We start from the raw sequence: 21037 nt of genomic DNA on the forward strand, positions 1-21037 counted from the left end.
ATTACTACCTTTGGTAAAGTTTACAGTTGCAAGGATGGAGACACTGTTTCCCGTACGATTTGTCTGCACATGGAACACAAGAGCTCTCACCATTGCGATTGATGAAACAAGTTTGACACACTACCAAATGATAAATTATATAACTTTAAAGAAGTACAGTGATACACATGTTTAAGGTAGTTTTCAGAATTCATGTCTCTAGCGATGTTCACTGATATATTATTCAACGAATCTATCCGTTTTTTGATTATGAAGTGTACAAATACAATAAATATGACCATTGATATCAACTGGGAATTTTGTGTATTACACATGGAATTTTATTCATATTCATCGTGGAAGCACTTATATCAAACTTTGATCTTCAAGTATTACGAACTGACTAGTTTTCGTATTGGAAATCCTGTCACATCTGCTTATTCTCAGTTAAAGAAATGTCGATCAAATATGTTTTTAGAAGTTTAATGAACTGCTGTTATACAGTTATGTATGCATATGCGTTTGTTTTTTATACACAGTAAATATCCTTAAAACTTTGAGACTTAAATATTTGTGTTGGTTTCTCGCCTGAACAACCGGCAGCGTTACACTTATATTAATATATTAACTCTCATAACTTTAACCAGGGGAAAAAAGGATATCAATATGGAAGTTTGATTGGCTTCAAGAATAACGATATAAAAGTTTGATCTCCCTAGCTAATATTTTTGGTATAACAAAACACTTTTTGCGGACAGAATTGTTGCATCTATACTATTAAACGAGATGACCTCATTTTGTGTGTCGCTTCTCTTCCTTCCACAATAGATTAATCATCATGACTTTTTGTGTTCTTTAGGTAACATGCATAGTTGCATTTGTCATCCATTCTTATGATTATTCAGATTGAGTTATTTTGGGACAAAAACGACAAAATAGGTGTCCGGAAATAGTTTCCGTTATCAGACTGACTTTTAGTCGTAGATAAGACTTCAGGATTTAAACTTGCACAATAACAACAATTTGTATGATAGATTGCAAAAATGAAAAACAAATAAGCCAATCAGAGCGTTCTCCATATCATGGTTTTTAGATCTCAAGAACCACAACTATTATACCTAATTATGTTTTCGCGGTTACCCACTTGTAAACTACAATTATACTACTATAATATACAGAGACTGTATTCTGTCTACTTTTTTTCTGAAATATTTACTATCTAAGGGGTCATACCAGTTACATATATATTGAAATAAATAAAACATGTGGAACAAAGAATGTGTCCATAGGATACGGATGCCACATCGGCACTATCATTTTTATGTTTAGTGGACCGTGAAATGGGGTAAAGTCTATCATTTGGCATTACAATTAGAAAGATCATATCATAGGGAATATATTTATTAAGTTTCGAGTTGGTTGGACTTCAACTTCATCCAAAACTTCCTCGACAAAAACTTTAACCTGAACCGGGACAGACGGACGAACAGACTAGAAATTGAGGCATAAACATTTATTGTTGAAAGTGAAAGTAGTGATTTGGACAAAATGAAAGTAGAGTAGACATAAGTAGGAGGCAAGAGTTATTCGGACATCGGTATCGGGTATTTTTAAGCTCGGTATTTCGGGATTGATCTTTACGGGATGCGAGAATTTTTTTTTTAATATCGGGATGTCGGGATATGAATTAAAATAGGCATCTCGGGATTTCATGTTTTAAGCCCGGGATTTCGGGATCAGGGCCCCTCAGACCCCCCGTCAACTGAGCCTTAGTCTTTTATGCGAGATTCAAATCCTACCATTGGCATGTTTATAGGACTCTCAAAAGGAAAAGCACTGGTGGGTTGTACTAGAATCACATTTTATTAGAATAATAATGGTATATAAGCAGTTTCATTTTTTCATGTTTGAAGCGGTGCAAATTTTCAATTTAATCTGACTTTAACCAAAAAATGCATTGTAGCAAAGGGGAAGAATAATTGTGGTGTAAGGCCAGAAACAAGAAAAAATGATTAAATTCAACAGAAAGGAAACACATAACGGACTTTAAAAAAAGGGAGAGGGCTTTTGATACTTTATATGAAATTCTCCAGTCATAATATATTTTACAAAAACTCAACCTACAACAGTTTGCGAGCTGTATATTCCCTCGATTTCGCGGGTGTGTTCTAGCATTACTTCTTTTTTCTGTTTATTTGGTATATGAGAGAAAGTCTACGGTAAAAAATAATTATCGTATTATCTCCAATCACTGTCTTCATTATATACCAGCCTCCTGGTCATTTAACCAGTTTCTGTTGACAATATAGTAATAAATCTTACCTACACATCTGTCATTAATCAGTTCATAGTTGTAACAACAACAAGTCAGATTACTGGAACTATACAAAAAAAAATTATCGGGATAATCATCATCATAGTTACTTAAGTATGTTTGCTAAAATCAGACACCAGTTACTTAAGTACATAACTAGTTAGAATGTTCACATTACGGTAGGAAAAAAACCCATCCTGAAGCAATTATTTTTTTTCTAACAGGTTTATATATAATACTGTAAATTCAGAAAAAAAATGGCGTGCATTTGATGTCTCGAATTTTCATATCTTTATATATGTATATATAGTTTTATGCAGATTTGACTAAAATCGAAATTTATAATCTAACATTTTATATCGTTTTAAAAAAAAATCGTAACGAAGACATGGAAATATAAAATAGAAGATGTGGTATGATTGCTAATGAGACAACTATCAACAAAAAACCAAAATGACACAAACATTAACAATTGTAGATCACCGTACGGCCTTCAACAATGAGCAAAGCCCATACCGCATATAGTCAGCTATAAAAGGAAGTTCCTATTAGTATGTAACCTACCCAGTCGCATTATTTAAAATTCATTAAAACATCGCAACAATTTCCGAATTTACAATATGCATTTCTAAATCAAATCGATTAAGACTGAACATGAATTCAGTGATTTTTTTTAACAGTCACGGAATAGTATTTAACTTGGTGCGTTTTTTCCTGTATAAAATAAAAATTATAAATACTACACCATTTTACCCATAGGATTATAGATAATATTACTTTGACCTGAACTCTGTTAGACTCCGTGTGAACTGTACCTTAACGGACCTATGCACTTTATAGTGTTTTTTTTTATGCAGCACTGAGTCTATATCACTGCTGATGGACATTGTGGACTATCGGATAAGGATGGTATCATCAGCTCAATATAATTATTTAGTACTAATATGATTCAAAACAACACCTTTTTGTATTATAAATGCACGATTATAAATTTATAGATATCAAGAAACTAAGGTTTGAAATTCCCGCAGACAAAGTTGACTTTAGATGGATTTTATTTTTTTAAAGGCATTTTCTTGTCACATAACTTTTCAAACGTTTCGGTAATTATACATATTGCTTTAAAATATTCGGCTTTTAGTGTTCATGATGAATGTAATCACACACATGAAATCTATAAGTGTTTATTTTTGAAAAAGTTTGAGTGAGGAAACAAATTTTAACATACTCTACTATTACTTTAAGCAAACATACTCGAGAGAAGTTCCACTTGAGTCTGATTAATTGACGAATGTAGATGATGGAATGAAGATAAAAAGTGCTTATTGAAAAAATGTAAATGAACCAAACAAAAATTTCGGCTAATCAAAGATGAGCTGAAAAAGTTATCGTATATACATAAAATGGTTGGATCAGGTTATTTTCTGGTCGTAGTAATAGAATAATTAATGATTTACTAATTAAAATATATGACATACCCATAACATTTTGTACACACGCCTTCATCTGTCTCATTAAGGCTATTTACAATATAACATAAATCACATATTATTAAGAAAAGATTTACCAATTTCATCATTTTAATTACATTAATCAGGAAATATTTAGAAAGTTTCTCTTGCGTCGGTCATGTGATTGTATATGTATAGGACGGAATACAGGATATGTAATGAGGAAGAATTTATCAATGTAAGTACACACATTCGTCAATGAATTGAATGTATGAATATAGTTTGTATGTTTTTAGTTTTCCTCACTCTATTGAACATCAAATAAGCTGAGCTTGTCATGATTGACACTATAAAGTACGCTCATGATCCAAGGACGACTGTTTTAATATAGAATACAAAAAAGAAGAAAGATGTGATTGATTGCCATCGAGACAACATTTTGAAGAAGACCAAATGACACAGAATATAACAATTGGAGGTCACTGTACGGCGTTCAACAATGAGCAAAGCCCATACCGCATAGTCCGCTATAAAAGGCCCAAAAATGACAAATATAAAACAATTTAAACTAGAAAAACTAACAGTTTTATTTATGTACAAAATAATGAACAAAAACAAATACGTAACACAGAAACAAACATCAACCACTGAATAACTGGTTCCTGTCTTGTGACAGACACTTACATAAAATGTAGCGTGGTTAAACTTGTAAGTTGGCTACCAAACCCCAATCTAATCCTAGGACATTGATGCAACAGAACAACAAACGGACTGTACAAAACAATATTTTATGACCAAACTACACATACAAACAAACAACAAACCCCTTGGTTACAGTCTTTTGACTTGAGAGATCACACATATAATATGACAGGGTTAAACATGTTAGCAGGCGCTCCTGCTATCATTTAACATAGGCGTTTCAGAACGACATGAGAACAAACTATGCAAAAAAGTTGAAAAAGGCTTACCTCATCAGATGAATACAAATAGAAATACATCTAAAAAAAACCTTAAGAAGTCTACAAAAAAAAAACTAACTTCAAATATCAATTATACCGAATAGTCTAGAATACTAATATGCAGTTCTGCGCGGATAAGAAGATAAAACATGCAGGTATTAAGATTTGCACACCGATATTAATATAAGAGGCATTGAAAATCTTCTGTAAGCTGACTAATTTAAAAATTTAAAATTTTTTAATCGAGGTCTTTGTTTTATTAATCCTATGTTATTTTTTCAGCAGCAGTTCTTTTAGACTTCCTTTCCCAAATCAGAAGTCTGAAATTCAGTGGTTATCGTTTGCTACTGTATATTATATTTGAATTACTTTTAAGAAAGTAGGCCGTTAGTTTACTCGTTTGATTCTCTTTTTGGTTGTTTTCATTACTGACTATGTGTGTTGGGTTTTGCTCTTTATTGAATTTCGTACGGTATACAAGGGTTGTTACCTTTTTATCATTTATTCCATGCATGGTGTAGAGTTTGGAAATTATACCACATCTTCGTATTTGTATATGCATATAGTTCATGGTTTACAAATGTACCAGACTTACTATTTGATACGCCAGGCGCGCGTTTTGCGATCCTGGTATCTACGACGAGTTAATCCGTCTACATAAGACTCATCACTGAAGTTTTGATAAAAAAGTTAGAAAGACAAACAATCGAAACACCGAAGAGCATTGAGAACCCATAATTTAAAAAAAGTTGTGCTAAATACGGCTATGGTAATATATGCCGGGAAGTAAACTCATTTGTACTTCGCATATTTCCTAATTTTGCAAACATTAAATTTATAAAAATACCATATTATTTATATTCTTGTAAACACCGAAGTGCTAAATACATCGTGGAACATTTTTGCACACTTATCTACATTAAATATATATAGATATTCTGAATTTGCCCTTCGTGTACACACCCTCTTGATAGAATTAATGTTTAATACAACTCAATTCGGACTGTATACGTAGCAACAAAAATATACTTTCATTTACCTGCTTATAACAGTATTGTTTATTGCAAATGTGTGTACAAGCTTATTTTTGTTTTTTCTGAAATTGTTTAACAGTTCACAGCGGTTGAATTAACACAATAACGGATGACTAATTTAATCAAACAGTATTAAACCCTTATTCTATTAAGTTAGTTTTTACATTGTATCGTTTATCAAATTTGTTCTTTCAGTGTATGTTTACTTGTGTAAATATGTTTTTTGTGTGAGTAAAGCTATTTCAATTCAGCACGTCATATAAGCTTAATGTAAACAATGTTTTAAATATATTTATAACATGTATAAAACTATAATTTAATTTTCAGCACCAAAGTATACATTTAAATTTAGCGATATGTTATGCTTACTAGTGTAACATCCCCTTTTGAAAGTATCTTTATCTTATTTTACGAATTACAAAGCTTGGATTATCAATTATCTCACATTCGTCAGTATTTTGAAAGTTTGTTTCAAATTGTTAAATATATATATATTTAGGCGATATTCGGGCCATTAAATTTTTGGGCATTTTTCAGAAAAGTGTTATTAACAATGTAAACGTTAGCAGTGATAATATGGTTAGTATAATTAAATATGAATGGGGAGTTAGTACTGGTGCAATCTGGATGTTGAGACGTGAAGGCGTCTATATTTTAATCCTGCAACAAGTGTGATTAAAATGTTGTAGTTACAATTTTTTTGGAAGAAGTATATATAATGATAGAAACAAACTGAACTTTAACATAGAGAGGTATTTTCGAGTTAACAGAATTAATTTAAGATGAAGTATATTGCTCATCGAGATCTGTGCTGGTAAAGGAAGGTTTCAGAAAGGCCCTTTTATTTTTATCTTTTCATATTTTCATTCAAACTGATGAGAAAAGCAATGTCCGAGTTGATAGCTAAGTTTTTTGTTTGAATAGGGGTTATAACAGCGTCACTGGTGAGTCTTATGTAGACGATATCTGCGTGTGGCGTATATACTAAATTTAGTCCTGGTATCTATGATAAGTTTATTTACAACCACTGGGTCGATGCCACTTCTGGTGGAGATTTATTTCCCCGAGAGTATCACAAGCCCAGTAGTCAGCACTTTTTGTACCGACATGAATTGTCATTGATATGGTAATAGTTATAATTTTACTGTTTACAAATGTTTAAATATTTTGAAAAAATAAGGCTTTTCTACCCCAGACATAGATTACCTTAGCTGTATATGGCAAAACTTTTAAGAATTTTGGTCATCGATGCGTTTCAACTTCGTACTTTATTTTGCCTTTATAACTTTTTTGGATTTGAGCGTCCTGGTATCTATGATAATTTATTTACATACATAAGTTGTTCTGAGAATGTAGTTTTTGTTTCCGAGATTATTTGTCTGTTGGTCTTTGTTGAACGCTTGTGATATATACCTAACGACTTCAGAATAAATGGCAGCAGGTCATTAAAAGAGACGTAATGAAAAGAAGGTGATGTATAATGACGTTGACCATGGCTGCGCCAACGTCGAGAAGTTGAAAATGTTCTTAACGTTCCCAATACTACAGGAAGGACTTGATAAAATACCTATATCATAATGTTTTTCATTGGAACCATATGGTGTCGAATTTCTCAATAGTTGGATCCAGTCCTCTTCTTGTTGTAATGTGTGGAGTGTAACTAGTAAAGAAAGTTTAGGATTCTCAGGCTGATTATTGAAAACAATGTCCCTTGTTTTTGATGTTTGGTCTATTGCCGTACATACGTTTAAACAAAACCAAATTTTAAAGAAAACATACAAAATGATCTATGAATAAAGGCAGTAGTTTGTCAATGCTGAAATCGATTAAAAAGACAAATTCAGGTTTCAAACAAAACGGAGGAAAAGACATGAAATTAAAGATATTGAGATGAGTCATAATACGTAGTTACACTGCTTTAACTTGTTCTGAGGCTGACTACGGCATTATTATTTCAAGGGTATGGTATGGGATTTCACACGTCAAATTGCCTGTTGTTTTTAATATTTTGAATGACAGGCACAGTATCCCAGCGGACTGCAAATACACCTTAGCCATAAAAAAAAACCCACACACATGACAAATATAGCATTCGTAAGACTACCATTAAAAAGATCACAGCCCAAATCGCTTACATTTTATTGGGATTTAGCATCTGTGTAATCTTGTACGTATATATTAGTTCCATTGAGGATTGAGGCATTACCAATTACATTTTGAACCTCCAATGAATTACAGTTAATCGTGACATTTTCAGTTTTACGCAAATCACTTACAAGTGCATGCTCTTTTGGAGAAACACTTTCGTTGGAATGTTCAATGTTATTTTCAGAGCTGACTGCGGTTTCTGTCTTTTTGATTATTGAAGGCATTAATAAAGAATCCTTATCGTTATTTTCAGAGCTGACTGCGGTTTCTGTCGTTTTGATTTTTGAATGCATTATTAAAGAATCCTTATTGTTATTTACGGTGTTAGCTATTTGTTTGAGATTTACTGAGGTCTGATTTTGGTTTAAAACATTCACTGTGTTTTGTAAATTGCTATCTATTCGGCGGTCTCCTTTGGTATCACCTTTAAGACCCTCTTTTGGTAGGTGGGAGGACATTGAATGTCCTTGACATTGATGAATTGTCACTGGTACCTCATAACTATGTGAAGTGTGTTTCCAGTCTTCGTGTAGAGGTTGATATGGATTAATGTAACCATCAGTTATCATTTGCGTACTAGAATCAGATGAATCATCAACTTCTATGCTCGGCGCATGCGTTACATCATATTGATGTGTCTTCTCTTTCCAGTCCTCATCAATAGAATGGTAAGGATGAAGGTAACCATCAGTTATCATTTGCGTACTAGAATCAGATGAATCGTCCACTTCTATTCTCGGAGCATGCGTTACATTATATTGATGTGTCTTCTCTTTCCAATCCTCATCAATAGAATGGTAGGGATGAAGATAACCAGAAGCATCGTAATCTGTATCGAACTCATCTGAGTTTTGGTTTTGATCTGATTCATGGAGGGTTAAATCGCTTTTGTTAACATGTTTTTCAGAATCATGAAAACTACTACTATCCCCTTCTGAATGAATTGGGAATATATAGCCTGATTTGTTGATATCTCTTAATTTTGACTGATCATTAGCTAAATGTTTCATCTGTGGAGTTCTTATACCGGCATTTTCTACCAGCTTAGTCTCGTCTATTTCATCGTATAAACTTGAAGGCGATTCGACATCAGAACGCGTTTGTCTCAGTGAATTGCTTTGTTTTACATTACGCGATCCATGCTTTGTTAATTTGGCTTTACTCTTCTTCCTGTATTTCCGGACTAGACTAGTAAGGCCAAGTGCTAGTAATATTCCAGCGATAACTGAGGAATAAATTACTATTTCTCTCTGTAAGAGTCCTGAAAGTATAACAAAATATGTCATGTCTATCATCTGAAATCACAAACGTCCATTTTCAAGCAATTGAAAAACATTGCCTGTTTAGATAAATAAAATAGAGCATCATCAAATTCGAACTTTTGTACAAATACCGAGTAAGTCAAATAAGACAATTACGATTCATTGCACTTCATATGCTTTGTAACAGACACAACAATAATTAAGATCAGAAACTTAAATAACTAAATAACATGTTCATCAGAAGTCACTACTCTAATAAGAAAATGAATGAGTGCCTATGAGGTAACTCTAAAGAAGTGAATTAAAGATGTAGATGTCAGCAACCCAGATCATCATACGTGTTTATCAATGGGAAAAATACATACCGTATAAAAGTAGTTAATAGTTATTAAAAAGCTTTTTAAAGAGCAGATTTAAAAAAATTTATTCGCGAAGAAAATTCTTGATGATTCTTCTTTAAGGTGAATCAATCATTGAATGCATTAAGTATTTGGTATTTCTTAGTAAATCTGCTGAAACAATATTTGTGCATGCCTCATTTTTTCAATGATTGAGCTATAGTGTCGTATTTAGTTCCAAATTTCAAAGAAAGATTTGTGATATGATTCTGTATGATAAAACACATTAAAAAAAATATTTTGAAATACTAACCAGTGCTTTCTTTTTGAGGAGTAATGTTAATGATCCTTGTATAAACATTGCTGAAGGGCATATACGTTGTCAAATTTTCCTTCACTGAAAATCATAAACAGTTATATGAATATGCAGAGACTATACACTGGTAGTAAGATATAATCACAACATCTAAAGATCAAATAAATACCTTCTGTGCAACATCAAATTCGACGCTGAAATATTTTTCTATATATAGTAAAATGTTTGGTGTTTCAAGACATCTAGAAACAAAAATATATTAGCAAAACCTTTTTGGTTACTCTTTTATTATGCTGTGAACAGGTTTTCCTTATAATACCTGTTTAATATTTAAAGTCATTTTCAATTTATGTATTTAACTTCAACGATGAAATGGTGCAACATATGAAATACATTCATTCATAATTAAGAAATGCACTCTCTAAAATCCGTTATTTTCTAAATATATGAAGTCGCCTTCTTTTGCCATAAGTTTACCACACAAGATAGACATTAGAAGTCTTTGAGACGTTAAAAAAAAAGAAGAATTAATTACCAGTGTTCCACACTAATTCTGTCACAGTAACAATCTCTGTTACAGTCGTTTGGATTGGTTCTGTTGTTATTGTTTTATTTACACAACCATCAACATTGTCACATCTAAAAATATAAATTATAATGCAATTATTTTATATAAATAAGTTATAATGCAAATTTCTAGTATCAATGGTTCAAGTATATTGACAATCAGCCATTAGCCGAAATACGATTTCTGTGTGCTGTTGCGTTTCGGTGTTGTGTCGTTGTTCTCCTCTTATATTTAATGCGTTTCCCTCGGTTTTGGTTTGTTGCCCCGATTTTGTTTTTTGTCCATGGATTTATGAGTTTTGAACAGCGGTATACTACTGTTGCCTTTATTTGGATTTTGATAACAACAACAAAAGTCAATACAATATAATTGTTCAATGTATTTATATCTTAGAAAACGTTGGATAGTATAAAAGGTATTTATTGTCCACTCTTTCCGGTCGTATTATTTTGTGTCTTTACATGAAATTCATATAATAGTTCCTTTAACACAAACAAAATACATTCTGTTACAAATCCGTAATTTAACTGTCAGATTTAGCGATGTTGTCCGTCACTCATTAACCCAAATTTGAGCAAGTGATTGAATCTTACATATCACAGTGAACATGACGCATTATATCGACACCAAGAAGATTGACACCTTGACATTTTCTTTTAAAGAGACATGAATTGATTACACCAAACTTGAATGTATGATAGACTTGACGATGACATAATTTCCCAAAACTCTTGACGTTAGCATTAATGTTCATCTACTTCATACACATATACATCAGTTTATGCATTTTGTTTGACCAAGTCACGTGATACGGACTCTAGTCACAAGAGCGTGCAGCTGCTCTATAGTAAAAACTGTACAAATTTGATATGACCTTGATGATGGTCACATCACAAAGGTTTAACGTAATAGATGTCGAAATTATGTTGTGTACCTTAAAATTCAAATGCCAGAATAGTTGTTATTTCTGTGTCCTTTCCCCTTATTCGATATTTTGACTTTTATTGATATACGCATGTCAAGACAGGATTACCAACTTTATGCATCTTGTATCGCTCTTATTTGAGACCTTTTGATTTTGTTTTACTTTAGTACCTTGATTTTTTATAATATATGATAAATGAATTTAATATACGACACTTTGAACCCACTGGATAAACTACTATTACCTTTTGTGTATGTTAACCTCACACAAAATTGCGAATATTTCTCGTATTTTTGAAACGATAACACATTGAACAGAAATTTCATTCATTATGTTCTGTCGAATGCTGTTATAGCTAGTCTCAACAGGGAATTAATAATGGTTTGAGAGGAAAAATAGCTTCGAATGGATCATCCTTGTATTGTAACCATCTAAGAAAAATGGTTAGGCTCTTTTTATTTGAATTGACATTTTACCCTTAAATAGTTTCTTTTAATTTGTTTGTCAGATTTTTTTTTTTTTTTTAAATCACTCCACTTTCAATACGTTTATATGATATATACAAATACATAGTTATGAAATATATTTCATTTAAAAAATAAATTGAAATACGAAAAAAGAAAACCATATTGTTTGATGACACTGACAACATAGAAAAATGGTGAGTAAAATAATATTCTATACCATAGGGCATTAAAGGACTCCTTCAAACATCATGGCAAAGCTTTTGCAGGAACAGTAAAAATCAAATTCTCAAAGTACTCGTATCATAGTGTACGTTCCCATTCAAACCAGGTGTGGTTGAGTACAATTTCATTATGATATTAGACAAGAAAACTAGTAGAAGGCTGCTACATGTTAATCAACCAATATATAATCTGTTCAATGATTATAATTATGCTGTTTTTATATTTGGTCGGGTTGTTGTCTCTTTGACACATTCCCCATTTCCATTCTCAATTTTATCAAAACATGGCCTTAAATTGAGCTAAAACAGATGTTTACGAAAGATATATATGAGCTATAACAGATGTTTCAAAAAGATATCTATGATTTAAAAGAATACTACCTTTGGAATATACTACAAGTACAAGAATCAAGACATTGGATTCCGTACATGCTTGCGTTACAAGGTACACAAGAAATCCCATTCGGTCTGATGAATCCACGCTGACATGCTGTCGAATGACAAAAACATGAATAACTTCTGTTACTTTTTACAAAATGGAATACAGCTAGATGTGTAAGGCAATTTTCAGAGTCAATTTGCCTGTAATAATGATACTTGCTATGGTATCTATTGATGTATTAGTAATCAAAGTATGCAATACAAAAACACAACTTATTGGTTAGTGGTCATATATTGACAATCATACTGTTATAAACAAAACAGTTTGTATCTTTTATGTTTGCAGCTTTTGGATATTCTTAAGTAGATATTTTGACAATTTCAAAAATAGACCTTACTACTTTTTGCAAAAAAAATAAATTCATTGCAATGAGCAGACGTAACTCTTTACATCAATATAGTTGATTTATACCAAATGCATGATTAGTTGGTTTTTATAACGTACTTTCATGAACATTACATATTAGAAAAAAAATCACGTACATAAAATATCAGTGCGTAACTAGTCCCACTTATTGTAGGAAAAGTGAATATGGAAAGTATTTGAACAAAACTGATAATTGAATCTCATTTTTCTGAGTAATGCTTTGTGTAAACAAACACTTACCCACACATGTGTCATTAATTAGTTCGTAGTTAAAACAACATATCAGATTTCTGAAATAGATTATTTAAATGATACATCATACATACATGCAATTTAAATGCGTTCAAAATTATATACTTAGTATGTTCATCTTCAGAAACAATTGGAATACGGCTCCGTGATGAATAATTGTCTCTTTGGCATTCATCATCTACTTATATTTCTAAACAAAAGAACAAACAAATAGGAAATGAAAAGGACAGGATATAATAAAATGAAAATTTGGTTTATTCTAGAAGCGGTGAACCTTCGATCAGTTTTTCACCAGACATTCCCAATAATGAAAACAATACATTTCGTTAAAACAATTTTATTTTTTACTTTGGTCCCACCTTGCAAGACGAACCCCTTTAAGACAACAATGAGTGAGCACAGGTGTTTCGTGTTGTGCCGTGTTGGCCATGTAAGTACAAGGCTTTTTCAGTAGCTCAAATTCTCAGAAAAAAACAGCATTGTGATTGAAACAATTGGGACATCTAGGATATCCTATTCGAAGAAATCGCAATTAAGTAAATTTACATAAAATGTTGCATTTTTTTATTTATGAATACTTCAGCAATTTCTTCCTCTATCAACTTTTAAATGTTGATACATGTAAATGTAACAGGAAGACATGCAACACCAGGGGAAGGAGCGACACGCAAAATGTTGCGTAGAATATCATGTCATCATAATTCTTTTCTATCTTCTATTAATCGAGAATGGATCTTTTTTCCTGACGATATCAAATTCACAACAGATTTGCTAAATAATGCAAAATTGCATAAGAATATACAATAATATTGCTGGAAACAAGGGGACACATAATACATAAAATTTTAGCCTAGCTCTCTTCTTTTATTCCCCTCAAAACTATGAAATTAATGAGAAAGGGATCGGAAAAATAAAAATAAAAGTAAAAACACTTTAAGTTAAACGGAACTATATTCGTAAAAAGTGAGATCATTGGTTGTCATCTTGAGACAGTTTAACCGAACGTTTATTTGTACACCATTGATAATGAAAATAATAGCAAATCTTGTTGCAGAATTAAAAGAAGTAAGCATTTCTGCTTCAGTGTAATAATTATTCATATGCTCGAAATAGTTCATTAAGAACTGAAAGATTAAATATACATTTATTTTTATGTTTGGCAAGAGGATATGGTTGGTTTAGAAGAAAAAAGAAAAATCATCGATGTATAGCTGATTCGGAGCCATTAAGGGCATACGATACAGTTTTAATCCTGTATTTACCAGTTCGTGAAATTTACATTGAGGCTATTTTTTACCTGATTAAATAAATCAAATATGTAAGAAAAAATATACCTTCATGTGCTACTTTTTGAGTAAAATGAGGTCGAAATTTTGTATGTTTGCTCAAAATTCAGATTTGTGGATTTGTTTATCAAAATAAAAAAAAAATCCTCTATTTAAAGTTTTATAAAATTTGGGTCACATAATCTCCCTTCAGAATGAAACAAATTGCTGTTTTGAAAAAGAGGTCATGAACTCGTTTTCAAATTAAATCAGTTTGAATGATAAAAATCAGTCGAAAAATGCATCTTTTCTCGATATGTCACAGTTTGACGTCGCGAAAATAACATTTTACGTTCGCAACGTCATAACCTCCCCTGTAACTGTATCGTATGCCCTTAAGTCTATATCGAGACTATGATCTAAGGTGAAAAGTTTGCTAACATTTATTTGAGAGAAACTTTTTTATACTTAAAAGCTAGTACCAATAAAAATTCTGGTACACCTAGAGTAAATTTTTCAAAATTCAAGATTGATTTAGAAATAACCCAAATAGAATACAGTTTGAAAAAAACCCAGATCCGTTCTCTATCTAACATGGTTGCAGTTATGAAATGAATTATGATCCATGCATTGATTTAAAAACTATGACTTACTCAGAAAGATCTGTGCAAACACCCTCTTCCGTCGTATTCAGACCATTTGCCACATTACAAAAATTGCATAAAACTAAAACAAATATCACAACGTTAAACATTTTTGAAATAATGCAGATATTTCCATTATATTGATCAGGAAATATTGAACAGGTTTGATTTGTGTCTATTGAGTAATGGTGGATGTAACGGAAGGAATACAGGATGCATAGAGGAAGAATTTGTCAAATAAAACATAGAAAGTAAAGTGGAACTATCTAATTTTCATGTTTTATAATTTTGTAAATTTATTACGGGCAGTTCCGAAACCATTCGTTATTGTCATACGCCAAAAAAGCTGCTGTTTCGGAAAATAAGGATATAGGTCCATAGTGCATCCTAAATTTTTTTTTTATTTAATTTCCAATTTGCTGAGTAATATGGTGTTATAGAGATAAATCAATGAATTTTAACATCACGTTCTATTCTTTGGGAACTGTCTTTGTTCCAGAGTTTTGGGCTTTAAAACACAACCATGCACTAAGTATAATCAATAAAAATTCATAAACAAAATATTGACAGATCCAAGTAACGAAATAATAACATGAACAACTATCTATAATAAGGATATTCGAACTTGAACTATGTCTTCCGTTTATCTGTTCGATGGCGACGACCGAAGTACATATACTTCATACGTACAAAAACAATGTTCGATAGAATTGACATTTTCAATAGTGTATAATTGTTTACAACTGATTTTTAACGATTTCAAAATAAGTTCAGACACAGTATCAAAGTGCACATGTGCATTGCATAACATTACATTTTGTTCATGTTTTCTTGTATTTACATAATTATTTATGTATAGCTCACGAAAGAAAATAAAAAAAAAACATTTTTTATGTTATAGATATAAAAGGAGATCACATTCCGTCAAATGTAACAGAAAAATTTCACAGGGCATGTAGGAAAAGGCTCAGCTAAGTAACCCGCTTTCAATTTTTGTAAATAGGGCTCTATAATGTATTTCGTGGAGTACTGTATCGGATGCAACTATTTCGCTTGATTATACTTTACACATGTTGCCTAGCTTTACATAATTCTTTATTTATTCATTCAGTTCTTCGTGATGTCTTCCCCATGGATAAATTAATATACAATGTCCATTGAGAACATGTACTATGCATTTATGTTCCACCCTTATACTTTGAATTTCCCAAAAAAACTCTTACTGTACCTACATTTTTAAATGTACGACTTGTCAAATTGCTGTAAAGTAAAGTTCAGTTTGTTACATGATTGCTTTTGAATTTTAACTTTTCTTCCGTAATAATGATGGTCATTTGTTGAAATAAATGATTTACACATTTCCACATTACCGGTTGCAAACCTATTTTCTTTCTTTACTTTCCAATGATCTTAAAGAATATTCTACAAATGTGTTTTCCTGTAGGGGTCTGTGCAGAACAAAATAAGTTTTCAACATTGTTCCGTTTTCGGTGATTTTAGGATCTATTTGAACGTGATGAATATGGCTCGGAACTTAAAAATATAAATTATGTGTATGCCTATATAGACCATAGTAATTTCTAAATAAGAATTGGAGTCATAGTTATCCATATAAAAAAGAAGTTGTAGTATGATTGCGAATGAGACAACTATCCACAAAAGACCACAATGTACTAAAAATTAACAACTGTAGGTCTTCAATAATGACCAAAACCCATACCGCATAGTCAGCTGTAAAAGGCCCCAATAAGACAATGTAAAACAATTCAAACGAGAAAAGTAACGGCCTTATTTATGTAAAAAAAAATGATCTGAAAACAAATATGTAACACATAAACAAACGACAATCACTGAATTACAGGCTCCTGACTTTGGACAGGCACATACATATTATTAAATAATGTGGCGGGGTTAAACTGGTATATCTAGTTAAACTGGTGTAACGACTTTCCATCCGACAGAACATCCTGGTATTTATATATTTTTGTTTTTCCTGAACTGAATTCATTTAAAGGTTGTACGTCTGGAAATTTACTGACAATGTAATTTACAAAAGGATTTTTAATTGTTAAAAATGTTTCACCCTTACTATAGGTATCGTGAGAGAAAAACATCATATTTTGGAATGTTAGGGTTCTTTGATTTTGTCAAGTGCACCACATAGGGCTGTATAGCATATTTTCTACATGTATATTCATAAATCCTTTAAGAGTTTAAACTTTTAATATAACTCTGTACTGCTTTACTCTGTCCTCTAATTTCAGACTTCCTAAATGATACAATATTTCCTCTATTTTTATACTGCATTTTATGGCTAAAACTCTTCAAGTGTAAAATTAAATTGAAAATGGAAATGGGTAATGTGTCAAAGAGACAACAACCCGACCATAGATAAAAACAACAGCAGAATGTCACCAACAAGTCTTCAATGTAGCGAGAAATTCCTGCATACGGAGGCGTCCTTCAGCTGGCCCCTAGCTATAATATATACTAGTTCAGTGATAATGAACGTGTATATATAAGATTAACTATTATGACTTTACCTGAGAACCAGTAAGTAACAAAACGAAATATTTATAATAAATATCGAATATCTCCGCAAAAGGGGCGTAGTTTGTGAATCTCTCCAACCTGAATGTCCAGTTTGTATTTTCGCCTTTTTTTGTTGGGAACGTGCATACTGTATAGAGTTGTTAACTACACAAACGTTTTTCTTAGCTTTACATTCACTAATTGCTTTATTCAAACTTTTTTGAATAATTGTTTCATTAGCAATCATACCACATGTCCCTTTTCTTATTTTGTCTATACAGTATCAACTACAAAGACTTTTCCCGACGTCCTTGTCAAATTTGCTATCAACTTCAAATGTTATGGCATCTTTGATTTTTATGTTTGTTGATGTTTTAAATCATTTGTGTTTTATTCCTGTTGTAGATTTATGTTTACACAATTATGGAAAATGGATCCCAATTATTGTCACATTAACATAGTATGTCTACTGAGATTTTGTAAATGTATAGGAACTATAATATATTTAAATAACCGTTATTAATTTGGTAGATTCAAGAAGCTATATAGCAAGGTTTATCATAACATTTCTTTGCAAATAACTTGCACCAAGTCAGGAAAATGTCAGAAGTTGTTCACTCGTTCCATTGGTTTATAGCGTTTGATTTTCCTTTTTTATAATCTGTCTGTTTGTTAATTCTCCTTGGAGCTTGTTATATATTTTATTTAAATTGTAGGTTGTATCAACTACAACAAACTTTTTATTTTGCATCTTTGTTGGAATTTTTGAATGTTTGCTTAAATTATTTAGTTATATGTGTATGTCGAGGATGTATATTATTTGGTTATACAGTTTTGTTTGCCTGATTTTGATTTGATTTACAAATAATGAATCATATAAATATGATAAGATGTGGTATGATTTCAAATGAGATGTCTGTTTGGGTTACTTAAATATAAACCACTGTCGTACACGTGGAAGGCTTATCCATCTAAATAACCAGATTAACCTACCATTTTCTTCAGAAGGCACCTGCAGCAAGTATAATGCTAATTTCAAAAGTGCAATTGGGTCTGTTTTTATCGATTTCTCTGGGTTTTTGTTAAAGTTTTAGTTTGAAATTCAGTAGTTTTGTTATAGTTTCCCTTTCTATATTGATAATGTACCGTTGTAGTTTGTCCCTTTATATGATTGGATCTCCGCCCGCCTAGTCGTCTGGTTTAAAGAGATTCATGTGACTTTTTGATATAGTGTTTGTGATCTTCTTCATGCTTTCGAAGTTTTTGATATTTATGTTGCTTATACATCAATAGTCTCTATTTTATGTATATTCTTTGACATAAACACAAAATGTAACATTTTAAGGCTTAGAACATACACTGACCGCTTGTTTACGAACTTGGGTATGTCGTGTGATAGATTTCCAATAAATTGACATAAATTCGCAACTCCACGTACAAACCTAATAGGATTGGTTATTGCCAAAAATCGAATGTGATAAAATACGTCACTTAAGTTTTAACAAAATATAACAAGACTTATAAATTCACACACTGGAATGTTCGTCCATATATTTTTAGCATGACGAATAAAAGTTGGGAACATTGCATTTTTATTCATCACGTGGTTTTCAAGATTTCTGCCTTTATTTTACTGACATAAGATCACGTATTAACACAGTATTCTATACATATCATACTTATCATATGGGTTCTTTTTCATGGTTTGATTATGACAATAGTTTTTCAATATATTTTGCAGATATATTATAGTTGTTTTCTGTCTTTCTCTAGAGTTTATCTATCTTTTTATTATTGGTCAGGGGATAATATTTTAGAAGGATAATGTTTCTGACATTTTCAAAATATCGAAAGCAGAATTTGTCAGAATCTGTGTCTTTATAATCATAGGTAAATTATAGACTTTCGCTTCCATTACATTTATTAATAAACGAATTTTTCATTTATTATGAAATGTATTGATAAAGAAATCTCTGTATGGTTTTTTTCTAGAATATAGGTGTGTTCAACTAGGATTTTTATCTGTGTTGATTTGTTTAACAGAATGCTATCGGAGTGCATATGCCAAAGATAGTTCCTGGGAATATATTTTGTATCCCTTTTAGTGAATTAACGTCGAATATCTTATCCAGTGTATTGATTAACAAATAAATAAGTAAACAAACGACGGGAATGTGTAATGTAAGTTACATTGGACAACATAATAAACTAAGATTTTGTTGCTAGATGCGGATCCAGGATGCATCCTGAAATGTATGAGGTAGATACAAATATATTTTTAAAGTAACAGACAAAGTATAACTCGCATAAAACTGATCAGAACCAGAGGTCATACATTTGTACCAGTGAAACTGATATTATGCTTGGTACTTTTTTTTTACAACGAACTTGTTACTTAGGTACACAAAGTGTTCACCTGGCTTTCCGTCAATTTATGAAGTACTCTCTACTTTAAATAATATGAACAAGACACAATATGTCTCCCATTTATTATCATCCAGACATGTTAACAAAAGCTACTTATAAAGTTAAATGACAAAAAAAGATCTTTTACTTAGTATCCCAAAATCTGTACAAAAGCATGTAGATGAGGTCATATATATAATTCTGTAGTTTTTTTTTTATCAGGACATCTCTGAATTCTAAAAGATAACTGAATATTGAAAATTAAAAAAAAAATTGACCAGTAAATTCATTGAAATATATTGATTGGAAACGCACTTGAAATATTTTTTCATGATAGAATTTCACAAATCTGGATTTTTAATAACATGTTTTTTTGCCATTGTGTTACTTATCAAGAGTATAATTGCTTACACCTATTTTGCTATTCGTATTTTTAATAAATCGTGCACTCCCTACTAAAATTTAAGTCTTAAAACAAAGATGAGGCCTCAACTCTCAATATTCAAATCATTTGCCTTAGTAGAAATAGAATTCAAGTTATGCTACTGTCGATTGATTGACAGTTGATAGCTTAACGTCCAGTGGCAATATGTCATCCTTAATTAACGAGTGTGATATAATAAATAAAAAGGGCATCGGATTTGACGTTCCCACTCTGATAGGGCGGATTACGTATTTGTAAATTTCGCACATCCAAACGGACTCCTAACTTTGGCAGTGGTTTAACTGACGATCGGAACAAGACCAATAGTTAGTAGGCGTAAGAAAATGTGGTATGAGTTCCAATGAGACAACTCTCCATTCAAGTCACAATTTATAAAAGTAAACCATTCTAGGTCACAGTAAAGTCTTTAACACGGATCCTTGGATCATATCATACTGCAAGCTATAAAGGATCCCAAAAATAACGAATTTAAAACAATTCAAACGGGAAAAACAAACTGTATAATCTATATAAAAAACGGGAAACGAGAAACACTTATGAACGACATCAACAGACGACAATTACTGAACATCAGATTCCTGACTTAGAACAGGTGCAATCAAATGCAGCAGGTTTAAACATTTTGATAGGTACCAGTTTTAACCATTCTCTGAAAAAGTAGTGTGACATCACAACATAGAAACCATATTTCTATTCCCTT

The 21037-nt window shown here is 31.6% G+C and overlaps 1 long non-coding RNA gene across 1 annotated transcript; it reads right to left on the reverse strand.

Moving 5' to 3' along the window:
• Window positions 1-12366: 12366 nt before the first annotated feature.
• On the reverse strand, window positions 12367-15141 carry LOC134681922 (uncharacterized). Its single transcript, XR_010100719.1, has 3 exons — window positions 14964-15141; window positions 13034-13083; window positions 12367-12475 (listed from the first exon to the last, which is right to left on the reverse strand). It is a non-coding gene; the product is annotated as an uncharacterized LOC134681922 (long non-coding RNA).
• Window positions 15142-21037: the final 5896 nt, after the last annotated feature.

The sequence above is a fragment of the Mytilus trossulus genome, chromosome 8 (genome assembly GCF_036588685.1).
Source record: "Mytilus trossulus isolate FHL-02 chromosome 8, PNRI_Mtr1.1.1.hap1, whole genome shotgun sequence".
Lineage (NCBI taxonomy): Eukaryota > Metazoa > Mollusca > Bivalvia > Mytilida > Mytilidae > Mytilus > Mytilus trossulus.